At 42.5% G+C, this 14485-nt stretch overlaps 1 long non-coding RNA gene across 1 annotated transcript in view; it reads right to left on the reverse strand.

The window, feature by feature from the left end:
• The window catches only part of LOC142761244 (uncharacterized), a 118529-nt gene extending 114047 nt beyond the window's left edge, over positions 1–4482 (reverse strand). Inside the window, exons 1-2 of the long non-coding RNA XR_012883574.1 lie at positions 4377–4482; positions 3153–3302 (exon numbers count right to left, since the gene is read on the reverse strand). This is a non-coding gene — a long non-coding RNA (uncharacterized LOC142761244). The remainder of the gene's footprint in view (positions 1–3152; positions 3303–4376) is intronic.
• Between the last annotated feature and the right edge of the window lie 10003 nt (positions 4483–14485).

Below are 14485 nucleotides of genomic sequence, written 5' to 3' on the forward strand. Positions count from 1 at the left end.
TAAATCTACGCCGTTTACCGTGTGGTATAAATAACACAATAACTTTATTCAGCGGGTTGTTACGATTGCAACTATACCAAATTTGTATCGTTTTTGTATGTTTTACTACTTTTACACAGTAAAAACCCTTTTTTTTCAAAATTATTTGTTTTTGTGATTCCATATTTGAAGAGCCGTAACGGTTTTATTTTTTCGCCGATGCAGTTGTATGAGGGCTTTTTTTTTGCGGGACGACTTGTAGTTTTTATTGGTACCATTTTGGAGTAGATGCGACTTTTTGATCACTTTTTATTACATTTTTTTTAAGTCAGTATTCACAGAAAACAGCAATTTTTCCATAGTTTTTTATTATTTTTTTTTACGGCGTTCACCGTGCGGGTTAAATAATGTAATAGATTTATAGTCAGGGTCGTTACGGACGCGGCGATACCAAATATGTGTAACTTTTTAACTTTATTTTGTTTTTTTAATAGTAAAGCATTTTGTAAGGGGAAAAGCTGGGTTTTTCATTTTTTTTTCACATTTTTTTTTAAATTAACTTTATTAAACTTTTTTTTCACTTTTTTACTAGTCCCATTAGGGGACTATAATATGCGATTCTGCGATCGCATTTATAATACACTGCCATACTTTTGTATTGCAGTGTATTACTGCCTGTCTGTTTAAGGGCGGGTTCACACATGGCGGAATTGCACTTAAATTCCGCTGCGGACACTCCGCAGCGTTAATCCGCAGCGGAGCCGTTTCTACATTGACTTTCACTTTAATTTAGCAGTGTTCGTTTACACGATGCGTACAATTCCGCTGCGGAGCATAGGCTGCGGAGCGGAATTTGGTGTCCGCAGCATGCTCTGTCTGTTGCGGAGCAGTGGCGGACTCATGGCGGAATTTCTCCATTGACTTCAATGGAGATTCAAAGTTCCGCAATGAAGTCCGCAGCTGTCATGCACATGTCATGTGTGCTGCGGATGCGTCTTGCTTTTTTTACTTGACATTTCTTCATTCTGGCTGGACCTATGTATTTCTAGGTCTACAGCCAGACTGAGGAAGTCAATGGGGCTCCCGTAATGACGGGAGCGTTGCTAGGAGACGTCTGTAAATAGTCACTGTCCAGGGTGCTGAAAGAGTTAAGCGATCGGCAGTAACTGTTTCTGCACCCGGGACAGTGACTACCGATCCCAATATACATGTATCTGTAAAAAAACATATAAGTTCATACTTACCGAGAACTCCCTTCGTCTGTCTCCAGTCCGGCCTCCCAGGATGACGTTTCAGTGTAAGTGACGGCTGCAGCCAATCACAGGCCAAGCACAGGCTGCAGCGGTCACATGGACTGGCGCGTCATCCAGGGAGGTCGGGCTGGATGCCGAAAGAGGGACGCGTCACCAAGACAACGGCCGGTAAGTATGAAAATCGTTTACTTTCACTAGGGAAAGTGCTGTCCCTTCTCTCTATCCTGCACTGATAGGGAGAAGGGAAGCACTTTTCCCGCAGTCTGCAGCAGCTAGTCCGCATCAATGTACTGCACATTTTGTGCAGATCCGCTGCAGAATCTGCAACGCAGATTCTGTGCGGCATCGATGCGGACAGTTGCGGAGGAATTCCGCCATGTGTGGTCATGCCCTAACACGGACAGGCATCTGCTAGGTCATACCTGCGGCATGATCTAGCAGGCATTCACTCCAGGCAGCCTGGGGGCCTTTATTAGACCCCCGGCTGCCATGGGAGACACAGATACTCAGCGATCGTATCGCCGGGTGTCGGTGGGGGAGAGAGGGAGTTCCCTCCTTCTCTCCAAAACCACTCAGATGCGGTGCTCGCTATTGAGCACCGCATCTGAGGGGTTAAACATGTGAGATCGATACTAATATCGATCTCACACGGCAGAGCAGGGACGCTCCCAGCCCTCAGCTGCCTCTAGCAGCTGAGAGCAGGGAGATCTGACAGCTCCCTGCTCGACGTAAAAAGTCTATGGCATCGGAATAAGGCCCGTTAGTGACCGACGTAGAAACACGATGGGCCGGTCACTAACGGGTTAAATTGATGCGGACAAGCTGTTGCGTATTGAGGTGAAAGTATTTCCCTTCTCACTATCAGTGCAGGATAGAGAGTTGGGACAGCACTTTCCCTAGTAAAAGTAAAAGAAATTCTCACTTACCTGGCCGTTGCCTTGGTGACGCGTCCCTCTCTTGACATCCAGCCCGACCTCCCTGGATGACGCAACAGTCCATGTGACCGCTGCAGCCTGTGATTGGCTGCAGCCGTCACTTGGACTGAAACGTCATCCCGGGAGGCCGGACTGGAGGAAGAAGCAGGGAGTTCTCGGTAAGTATGAACGTCTATTTTTTTTACAGGTTGATGTATATTGTGATCGGAAGTCACTGTCCAGGGTGCTGAAACAGTTACTGCCGATCGTTTAACTCTTTCAGCACCCTGGACAGTGACTATTTACTGACGTCGCCTAGCAATGCTCCCGTAATTACGGGTGCACAGACGTAGTCACCCGAATTTACGGGATCCCCATTGACTTCCTCAGTCTGTTTGTAGACCTAGAAATACATAGGTCCAGCCACGAATGAAGAACTATCATGTTCGTAAAACCAATACGCTGCGCAGCACACATAACATCGGTGGATTTCATTGCGGAATTTTGACTCTCCATTGAAGTCAAAGGAGAAATTCCGCAATGAGTCCGCAACAAGTCCGCTACACGTCCGCAACAGTCAGAGTATGCTGCGGACACCAAATTCCGCACTGCAGCCTATGCTCCGCAGCGTGTAAACTAACCTAACTAAAAAGCTGTGGAAAGCAATAAAGAAACGTGTATACTGCGGATTTCCACAGCGGACTGTCCGCTGCGGAATTCCAGAGCAATTCCACCACGTCTGGTCATGCCCTTATACTTCTAATGTTTTGCATTGGGGTCTGTTTTTGTACCTCTCTATCCTACAATGTACAGCACTGCATAATATGTTGTTGCTGTATAATTTATGGATAATAATCATTCTATGATCCGCTGTACATTTATATTCTTATTCCGAAAGTTCATATTGAATTTTTAGTAATTGTTTTCTCAAATAAAATAAATAAATAAATAAATAAATAAACTCTCTCGCTGTCAGATCTTTCATTTTCCATATTGTGATCCTTACCCTGTTATCAGCGCACTGTCTGCATTTAGGTCTAGTAGCCGCATGTTCACTTCCTCTGACTCTTGCAAAATGGCTACTGCTACCATGGCAACCAGTGCAACACTGGCCCCATTATTCTAAACAATACCTAAACTGTTCCTCTGGAAAAGACTGGAAGAAATGTCAGTTGGAAATGATATATCATGCTATGTAACTGCTAATATATAACATGTGAGCGGGGCTTATGTTTAGATACAATTGGCCCCATTTATCGAAATTGTCTATGGCCCAGTTCACACAGAGTTTTTTTGGCGCTGATTTTGACACGGAAACAGCCCCAAAAACGTCCAAAACCGCCTCTCATTGATTTCAATGGGAGGCATTTTCTTTCCGAGGTGGCTTTTAGCCTCACACGGGAAAATAAAGCGGCATGTCCTTTCTTGTCGCACTTCCACCTCTGACCTTCTATTGAAATTAATAGGTGGCAGAAAAAGCGTTTTTCACTGCGTTTTTTCCCCACGACGCTCAATGGCCACGGGAAAATTACATTTTGAGGCAGATTTTTTTCTGCCTGCAAAATCCTCTGTGTGATCCAGGCCTAAAAGAAAAGCTGTTCTTGTTGCCCATAGCAACCAATCATAGTGCAGCTTTCATTGAACTCTGATTGGTTGCTATGGTCAACAAGTCCAGTTTTTCTTTTAGACAATTTAAAAAAATCTCCCTTAATAAGTGTCAATGTTGACCGCAGCAACCAAACAGATCACTACCTTAAATGTTAAACTAGCACTAGGAAAACTGTATTCTGATTGGTAGGACTTACACTTTGTAGCTATACAAGTTGTATGTAGGGGGCCATTAGATTTTACTATTTCCAAGCTCTTTCCAGGGCGAGGGGCGGCAATAATTTTCCATGTTGTGAACTTGACCTTGTTATTAGCGCTCTGTCTACATTCATGTCTAGTAGCTGCATGCTCACTCCCTCTAACTGACTCTAGTAAAATGGCTGCTGCTACCATGGCAATCAGTGTAACAGTGGCTGCGCTGTTCTAAAAAATACCTAAACTGTCCCTCTGACTGTCCCATTGGATCCAGACCATTTGGGAGCAAGGCTGGCATTAAATTTATATGTACCCTTGTACCCCTATGAAGGGGCAGAGCTAGGGGGGCTTGTAGGTTATGTGCTCCAGATGCTAGGTGCCTTACAACTATGCCCTCGGGCAACAGAGTCACATTGATCCTCCTTACCTTCACATTGTCAGCGCTTTGCTCTCCATGTATCTGCTAGTCCAAACAGTTTTCATCCTTGTGACAGACAGTGGCAGTCATCTTCATGTGATGTATGTCGGACAATCTGTGGAACTGACAGTAGAACTGCTGATTAAAAAGGGGCGTGGCTTAAACATTGAGGCAATAAATGTCATAGTCAACCACAGCAACCAATCAGATCACTGCTTGGAATTTTAACCCCTAACCACCGCAGCCAGTTTTTACCTTTCTGACACAGCCCACATTTTTAAAATCTGACATGTGTCCCTTTATGTGGTAATAACATTGTAATGCTTTTACTTATCCAAGCGATTCTGGGGTTGTGTTTTCATGACAGTTTGTACTTTATGTTAGGGCTAAATTTTTGTTGATGCATTCTAATTTTATTTAAAAAAACACCAAAATCTATTGAAAATGTGGAAGAAAATTTGCATTTCTCTGCTTGTAACACAGATAATGATACCACCAAAATACTTAATAATTATCATTTCTCATTTGTCTACTTTATGTTGGCATCATTTTCTAAATATCCTTTTATTTTTTTAGAACGTTAGAATTCTATAAGTTTAGCAGCAATTTTCACATTTTCAAGACAATTTCCAAAACCATTTTTTTTTTTAAAGACTAATGCCCCATGCACACGGCCGGCTGCTGATGGCCACGGACAGACACCAGTGCTCCCATATAATGTATGGGAGCACAGTCTGTAAAAAGAAAAAAATAGGACATGTCTTATCTTTTGCAGAGTCTTTCTACGGCACGGACACCTTCCCGTAAATATATGGGAAGGTTTCTATCGGCCATAGAAATGAATGGGTCCTAAATTACGGACGAAGTCTACGGTCGTGTGCATGGGGCCTAAATCAGGTCTGAAGTGTCCTTGAGCAGTGTAAATATTAGAAACCCCAACAAATTACTTAATTTCAAAAACTGCAATAGCCCCAAGAATTATATTTTGATATTTTGCCCCCCCCAATATATACCGTAAAGTCCCTGCGTCTTATAGTCCGCAGTCAAGGGACCCGGCATCGCCGGGCGCCATGACCGCTTCCTTGCTTAACCCCTTCTTCACCCATGACGTGTCGGCACATCATGGATCTGGAGGGGGGTGATGTATGGAGCGGGCTCACGCGCTAAGCCCGCTCCATACACTGCAGGTGTCAGCTTTTGACATGCTGCTATAACGGCCAGGAACAGCAATTTCACTGTTCCTGGCAGTTTAAAGGGCTTATGCCATAAAACACATGTATCCTCCCTATCCACAGGATAGGGGATACATGTGTGATCGATAAGTAAAACGGGGATCGAAAGTTACCAAGACCGCTGCACGAGAAGCTGTGACTTCCGCGTTCTGTGTCCGGCAGCTTCATAAAGATCAATTTGATTCTTCTGCGCATGCATGAGCGGCTCTCCATTGATCTCTATGGAGCTGCGGAACAGATAAGCCGGACACAGAATCCGGAAGTCCAGGCTTCTCATGTAGTGCTTTGGGTGACTTTCGCTCCCCTGTTCTCCTTATTGCTGGGGGTCCCAGCGGTCAGACCCCCAGCGATCTCACATGTAGCCCCTATCCTGTGGATAGGGGATACATGTGTTTTATGGCAAACCCCTTTAAATAGTTAAATGCCGTGGTCAATAGCGACCGCAGCATTTATAGGGGTTTTTCTATGAAGGACATTTATGACATATTCACAGGATATGTCATAAATGTCAGATAGATGCAGGACCCGCACCTATCTCTAGAACCGGACCCCCTAAACCCCGTTCTAGCTTTCTGTGCTCTTCCGGCCACTTGATTACATGTGGAGTTACTGAAACAGCGTAACTCGCTGAGCTACGCTGTTTCCGTAACTCCCATAGAAGTGAACAGTAGTTACGGAAACAGCGTAGCTCGCATGCTACGCTGCTTCCGTAACTGCCATTCACTACTATGGGAGTTAGGGAAACAGCGTACACTGTGTCAGTGACTCCACATGTAACCAAGTAGCCGCTGGTTCAAGTCCCCTAGGGGAACTAATAAAATGTGTAAAAAAAATAAAAAAATATTACATACATTTTCAGGAGTTTAAAAATAAATAAATATTAAAAGTTAAAAAAAAAACCTTTTCCCATTTTCCCCAAGCACAATGTAAAAAATAAAATAATTTGGTATCGCTGTGTCCGTAAAAGTCTGATCTATTACAATATACCATTATTTAACTCGCACGGTGAGTTTTAAAATGTAAAATATCAAAATAGTTTTTTTGTCACCTTAGTGCTTAAAACATGAAATGAAGAAAAAAAGTGATCAAAAAAATCGTATGCACCAAAAAATGGTGCCAATAAAACGATAGCTCGTCCCGCAAAAAATAAGCACTCCCACCGCTCAATCGATGAAACAAATATAAAAAAAATGTTGGCTCTCAGAATGTGGTAAAATAGAATAAATAATTTTTTAACAAATAATTTTTTAACAAATTATTTTTTTCGTATTTTCTGTTGTCTAAAACCTGGGTGCGTCTTATGGTCAGGTGCGTCTTATAGTCCGAAAAATACGGTACTTTTTTCTGACTACCTACACAATTTCTACATTCAAAACAACACACACAATTCCCCATCCACCCCCCCCCCCCCCAGAAATTACACCCTTTATAACATCATGTTTAGCCGATATAATATTTGTTAGTCCATATTTTGTCCTATCAAACATAGTATTTATTCCCATATTTCCTATATTGCAAAATATCTGCTCTTACCATGATCTCCTCACGCTACATATCTCTTCCTCTATTAATACCCTTTCATAAAGAAGCCCTCTAAAAAAACATAATAACAGTCAGTGGTCAGAAAAATAGGAAGATACACATGTCTGTCGTTTTCACCTATAGGAGTCACCATTTCTCATAGAGCTCTGATTGCCCACAGGTACTTGGTTGCCCCCAGGACTTAAAGATTTTATCTACTTTCTTCTGTCTAATGGCACAATTTCTACATTCAAAACATAACCCACAATTCCCATCCCCCCAGAAATTACACCCTCCACATCATTACTCATAATCTATAGAATATTTCTCACATCCAAATTTGTCCTATTAAACATAACACCCCTATACAAATGAAAGCAATAACCAGTTCAGGACCGGGCTATTTTGAGCCTTCAGGACCAGACACTGTTTAGCCATTTTTAGCACGCGGTAGTTAAATGGCTATAACTTTTTTATTTGCTGCGCTAGCGACGTGATTTTTGCAATATTTTTTCCGTAGACAATGCAGGTTTCTTTTTTAATCATTTTTATAAACATCCTTTTTGCTATTTTAGAATTTTTAGGCTTAAAGTTTGAAAATAATAGTAAAAAATAAGCATTTTTAAATTTCAGCAATTTTTTTTTTCTTGGTAATAACATAGTTTTACCCTAAAATAGACCTCTTATTTGTGATCGTTAATGTCTACCGTAAATTTGAATATATTACATGTCTATAATTGGGTCCAGGCTAGCGTTACGACAATGATTGGCGGGGGGAACGTTTGTTTGGGGGTGGGTATTTTATGTGTATTTATTTATTTATAATTTTTTTGCACTTTACTTTACTTTTATTTTTTTATTACTATGGTCTGTCACTCAAAGGTCAAAAAAGACCTTTGGGGAACTTTGTATATTTTTTTTCTTTCTTTTACACCATCTTTTTCTACTGTAACTGGGGCTGCACAGTAGCCCTAGTTACAGGGGAAATCAGCCCTCTCATAGTAACTATTGTAACTAATGGAGCTGTGATTGGTCTAATTAGACCCAGTAGTAGTCTGCCACTAACGGCAACCGGCAATCATGTGACCAGTCACATAAACACCGGGATCAATAGAGACAGCGGCGCGGCCGCTGCCTCTATTCCAATACACAGTGTTCATTGAGCGCTGTGTACAAGTGATTAGAGAAGACAAAAGCAGGGAAAGCTGCTTCTATCCTCTCCTCAGGGTCCCCGGCAGTCACTGACTGACAGAGACCCGACTTACAGCTGCCCGATCGCTCGGGCAGCAAGATAAAACCCGGGCCATAAAAAGTCTATGGCGCGCGTTTTAAGGACCCTGACAGCTGGCCGTAAAAACACAGTCAGCGGTCGGGAACCAGTTAAAAACAGTCAGTGGTCAGAAGATATAGGAAGTTGTTAGAGTGATCTCCATCAATCTTAAGTTCCTTTTCTAGATAACAGAATTTGTCCAGGATTCAATTAAATTCACAAAAATGACAGATCGGGAGAGATTGCACATACAATGGTTTGATGTACAGAAATCTAAAATGGCTGTGAACGGAGCCTTTATTTATAGGTTCACGCTTTCACTTAACACACATTAACCAATGCCAAGTATACAAATGCATGCATTCAAAAATACTTCTATATAAGGTAATGACTTTCTTCCTAGAATCCTTTCAAAAACATCAGGTGTTTATTAGTTTGGATTGCCAGGTGACGTCATCTTAATTCCATGTATTCAAATGATGGGGAATGGAACTCTTAAAACATATCATACATATCTCATACATATCTAATTCAATATAATGTAGTTATTTTGATACTTTATACAATTTATACAAATTACTCTAATAGCATCCAACAAATTCTATCCCTATGGGACCCGATATCCTCTGAAGGTGAAAACTTGGATCCTCCTATCCCTTCCTAAACTAGTATAGTGGCCATTAGATTGGGGAATCTACCTATCATGAGTTACAGCCGAAACTGTGGTATATCACGGATTATACGGGTAGCCATATAAACAGTGGGATCATCAAACTTGCCTTGAGATCCTTTCCCACAGATCATCTATAAAACATTTACCTAAGAGTGGGGTGTTCCTGGCCACACAAATCTATCCCTAATTATCTTATTCCTTCCTGACAACCACAATGGACGCATATGTCAACTTGAGAGGGGTTCCATTCATCACAGTAGACGCATATCCATCGAGGCATGGGAACTGCTACTGGGAGCAAGGATGTAGAAGTTATTTCATGTCCCAATGTTACTCCTTTTTCTACACATAGAACTGTAATCTGTGTTGGGTTTTTCTAACAATTACAAGACTTTGTCATCAGTATAAAAATGTGTTTGACAATCAGATAAATCAGTATTCTTACAATAAATACCTGCAAAGCTACATGTAATATTCCGTAAAACCAGTTAGCTAGTTTTAACCAACTAAGCCAATCTGGCAATTTGAAATTCCAGTCACCCTGAGAGTTAACTTTCCTGAACTCTTCCTTAACCCTCTTCGCCTTGATATCACACTTGACCTCCAACTGTCCAGAGGGTTCTATATAATGGCAGCAGGCAGGGCCTACTATTTGGCAGGGCCTACTTTGGGTACAGGTGGTATTTTCTCCTTTCGTGAATTTTGGCACCCATCTCAAACTGGATGCTGCACATACCTGCCCTAACAGTCTTTTGATTATGGCATGTTACAACCTAGATAATCTGAAGCCTTCTGGCCACCTCATCTGCCATTCGGTTACCTACGACCTCAGGTGACTGTTTCATTGTATGCGCCTGGACTTTTATAATGGCTGCCTTTTTAGGTAGCTGTTAGCCTCTGAATAGGGCTGCTAAATCTTCACTGTTTTTCACAGCTTTACCTGATAAGCCAACAAAATCTCTATAATCAGGTGCAACGCACTCCCCAATATCATTTTAACCTGTAGAATATCTGTTCATTTATATTTTGTCCTATCAATCATAATATGTATTCTTATATTTCCTATATTACAAAATATCCCCATTTACAATGATCTCCCCATGCTACATATCTCTTCCTCTGTTAATAACCTTTCATAAAAAAAACACTAAAAAAAACCCACCTAATAACAGTCAGTGGTCAGAAAAAACTAGGAAGATACATACGACCAACGTTTTCACCTACGGGAGCCACCATTTTCCATATAGCTCTGATTACCCACAGGTACTTGGTTGCCCTCAGGACTTAAAGATTTGATGTACTTTTTTTTGACTAATGACACAATTTTTACACTCAAAACATCACATACAATTCCCCATCCATACCACTAGAAACGACACCATCCGCAACATCATGTTCAACCTATAGAATATTTGTTAATCAATATTTTGTCATATCAAACATAATATTTATTCCTACATTTCCTATATTATAAAATATCCGCACTTACAATGATCTCCCCATGCTACATATCTCTTCCTCTATTAACCCCTTCCCGCTGTGGCCACTTTTGATCTTACCTGACAGAGCCTCATTTTTCAAATCTGACATGTTTCAATTCATGTGGTAATAACTCCGGAATGCTTTTACCTATCCAATCGATTCTGAGATTGTTTTCTCGTGACACATTGGACTTTGTTACTGGCAAAATTTGCCCGATACATTCAGTATTTGATTGTGAAAAATACTAAAATTTAGCGAAAAATTTTAAAATTTGCATTTTTCTCAAATTAAATGTATCTGCTTGTAAGACAGGCAGTTATACCACACAAAATTGTTGCTAATTAACATCCCCCATATGTCTACTTTAGTTTGGCATCGTTTTTTGAACATCCTTTTATTTTTCTAGGACGTTACAAGCAGTGCCGCACCTGCCATGAGGCCAGGTGAGCCAACGGCCTCAGGCGGCACCACCTACCCAAACGGGGGGGGGGGCGGCATTTTCAGCCCGGGACGGACTGGACCGGGGGAGGGGGGAATGCAGACGCACATAGATAGCAGACGTGCTGAACGTCTGAAACACTCCTCCTCCTCTCTGACGCTGTATGCAGCCAGAGAGGAGCAAGTCTGCAGGAGGAGCGACGAGCAGCACGAGGTAAGTTCCTGCCTTGCTGGGACCGGGACCCGTGACGTGAGTATACTGCAAGGGGGAATCTGGGCATTTTACCGACAGCAGAGGGCTCTATGGGGCTGGAATAATCCACCCCATAGAGCCCTCACATCACTATAATGGAAGGATTAGTGTGGGTGGGGGAGGGTCTGAGCGTCTGACTTACTGCAGAGAGCTCTAGAGGGGGGGATTCTGCCCCCCCCTTTAGAGCAGTCAGTCAGATGCTCAGACCCCCCTAACCTTTCAGTATAGTAACTAGTCAGGGCTCTATGGTGGGGGGATAATTCCCCCCTATAGAGGCCTCTGCTGTCAGTAAAACGCCCAGATCCCCCCCCCCCTTTGCAGTATACTCCTGGCTTTGTAGCTTTCCTGTGCTTAATTAGCGTGGGAAAGCTACAAGCAGAGCTGTGACTGGTGAGCCTCACAGTCACTCCCAGTGCACACTGCATGCGGCAGCTGCGGCAGCCAGTCTGACTGTGAGTCTCTTACCAGTCACCACCCACACGCAGCAGACAGGAGAGACTAATAGTGCCTGTCGTTGAATAAACCCTCAACTAGTACAGTTTCACAGGCATTGACTATGAAGCTTTCTATAGTGTAGTGGTTAGCTTGTCAGCCTTACATATGGAGGTTGCTGGTTCAAAGCCCAGCTGGGTTTTTTTATTTTTTATTTATTAACATCTTACTTGTATTGGGCTTTGTTCACACTAGCATTAATATACGTTTACCTCTCTTATGTCAGAGGAAGAGAGGAACGATACGTTAAACGGAAAGCAACGGCTCCATTAGAATTACCATTGCTTTCAATGGTAATTCTTTTGTATCAGTTGCTTTCCTTTTGTCTCCGTTCGCTAGGTTTCCGTTCTTTTGAACGGAAATAAAAGTTCTGCAGACTTCACTTTTGTTTCTTTTAAAAAAAATGGAAACTTAGCGAACGGAGACAAACGGAAAGCAACTGATACAAAAGAATTACCATTGAAAGCAATGGTAATTCTAATGGAGCCGTTGCTTTCCGTTTAACGTATTGATCCTCTCTTCCTCTGACGGAAGAGCAGCAAACGTATATTAATGCTAGTGTGAAAGAAGCCTTAGGGCCTGTTCACATCAGCGTTGGCTTTCCGTTCTGGGGTTCCGTCGGAGGTAACCCCGCAACGGAAAGTCAAACTGAAACCACAGCTTCCGTTTCCGTCACCATTAGCGCAGTCGACTGCGCTATTGATTCCGTCACAAAAACGGAAACCTGCCGGAATGGTGACGAACGGAAACCATTATCAAAGTTTCCGTCACCATTGATTTCAATGGTGACTGAAACGGAAGCTGTAGTTTCAGTTTGACTTTCCGTTGCGGGGTTCACATGACGGAAACCTCACATGGAACCCCGAAACGGAAAGCCAACGCTGATGTGAACAGGCCCTAATCCTTCCACATAAACCTGCCCCCGCTAATTAAAATAAATATATTATATAATGTATGTAGCGCTGTATCCTGTATCCGTCAGGTCAGCGGGTCCTGCAGGATCGAGCTGTTACCAATCACATCTAAGTTCATAACTTAGATGTGATCGGTAATAGGCGACCTAATGCATTCAGGTCTCAGCGCTATATACAGCTGCTCTGTATACAGGATACAAAGCAGCTGTATCTCAAAAAGTACAAATCATTTTCAATAAAAAGTAATTAAAACTTGCACCATTCGCATTAATAGATATCTTTATATATCATAGTGACATGTCCAAAGTTTTCATCGGTGGGGGACCGAGCACTGAGGCCCCCACAGATCGCTAAAACGAAGCAGCAGAAGTGCTCGGGTGAGCGCTGTGCCGCTTCATTTATGATCGACTTTCAGCCGAGTGAGAGGTGTACGGACTCCTAGACTTTCTATTGAGCCCGTACACTGCTCCAAGGAAAGCCAAACAGAATTGAAGCGGCACACCGCTCACCCGAGCACTTCTGCTGCTTCGTTTTAGCGACTAGTGGGGGGTCTCAGTGTTCGGACCCCACTGATCAAAACTTCTGACATGTCAAAAGTTTTTAAAAAAGTTGTTACACTTTAAAGAGAATCTTTCACCTGCCCACAGATTTGCATTTGAGTGCAGCATGTAATGGGGAGGGCTGCACAAACTCTGGGGCACTTTACATTTTTTTTCCTACCCTCTTTCCTTACTTAGATATCGGTGCCGTAATGTTTGGCACCGATATTTAAATAATCCCATGAACTGCCAATGGGGCGGTAATTGGCAAGGGGGCGTGTAACATCGCTGTCACACTGTCCAATCAGCTACGGACAATGTCAACAGCAAGAGCTGGAGAGAGGAGAGCATGTGCGCGTGCACACGCTCTCACTCTTCAGCTCTCGGCAGGCAAGTACAAGACTGTGATCTCAGGTGAGAGATCAGTCTTGTCGTCCTTGTCTGCCGAGAGCTAAAGAGTGAGAGCATGCGTGCTCGCACAGCTCCGATGCCATGAAACAGAAGAAGAAGAATTCACACTCTTCTTCTGTTCCTTAGTGGTGGCGGAGCTGCACGCTCGCGCGCACGCGCTCTCTGTCCAGCTCTTGCTCTGAAACTGTCTGTAGTGATTGCACAGTGTCACAGCGATGTTACACGCCCCCTTGCCAATTACCTCCCCATTGACAGTTCAGGGGGTTATTTAAATATCGGGCGCCAAATATTACAGCACCGATATCTAAATAACGAAGGAGGCTAGGAAAAAAATGTAAAGTGCCCCAGAGTTTGTGCGGCCCTCCCCATTACATGCTGCACTCAGCTGTACATGTATGGGGAGGTGAAAGGTTCTCTTTAAAAGAAAGGTCTTATAATTTTATTTTTTTTATTTGATATGTTTTATTTTATGGGCCTAATTTTTGTAATTATTTTAATATGTTCCCGAAGGTAGCTATTTATTCATATGTCTGTGGGGGCAGCCAACTTTATTTTTTTTTTTCATACTGCTAATTTTTGTTTTGCAGGTTCCGCTGGACCATTTGGACTACGTTGTAGATTCGGTGGACTACTTCGCTGATGTAAGCTTTTTTTCTTCTTTTTTTTTAAATAAAATGGTTAAAGTGGATTGTGTGGAAGAGTTGTCATTTCAATAAAATAAATTTCTTTATGTCTCTGTTTTTTAATACTTCATTACCGCCTTAGTAATGGCTGCTGTCTGATTGAGAGCGTCCATTACTAAGAAGGGGCTTAGTGTTAGCCAGTAATAAGGCCATAAGGTGATGCTCGGCTGCTGCTGCTGCTTTATTGTATCTGGCTGGCTATGAAAAATG

The sequence above is a fragment of the Rhinoderma darwinii genome, chromosome 4 (genome assembly GCF_050947455.1).
Source record: "Rhinoderma darwinii isolate aRhiDar2 chromosome 4, aRhiDar2.hap1, whole genome shotgun sequence".
Taxonomy (NCBI): Eukaryota; Metazoa; Chordata; class Amphibia; order Anura; family Rhinodermatidae; genus Rhinoderma; species Rhinoderma darwinii.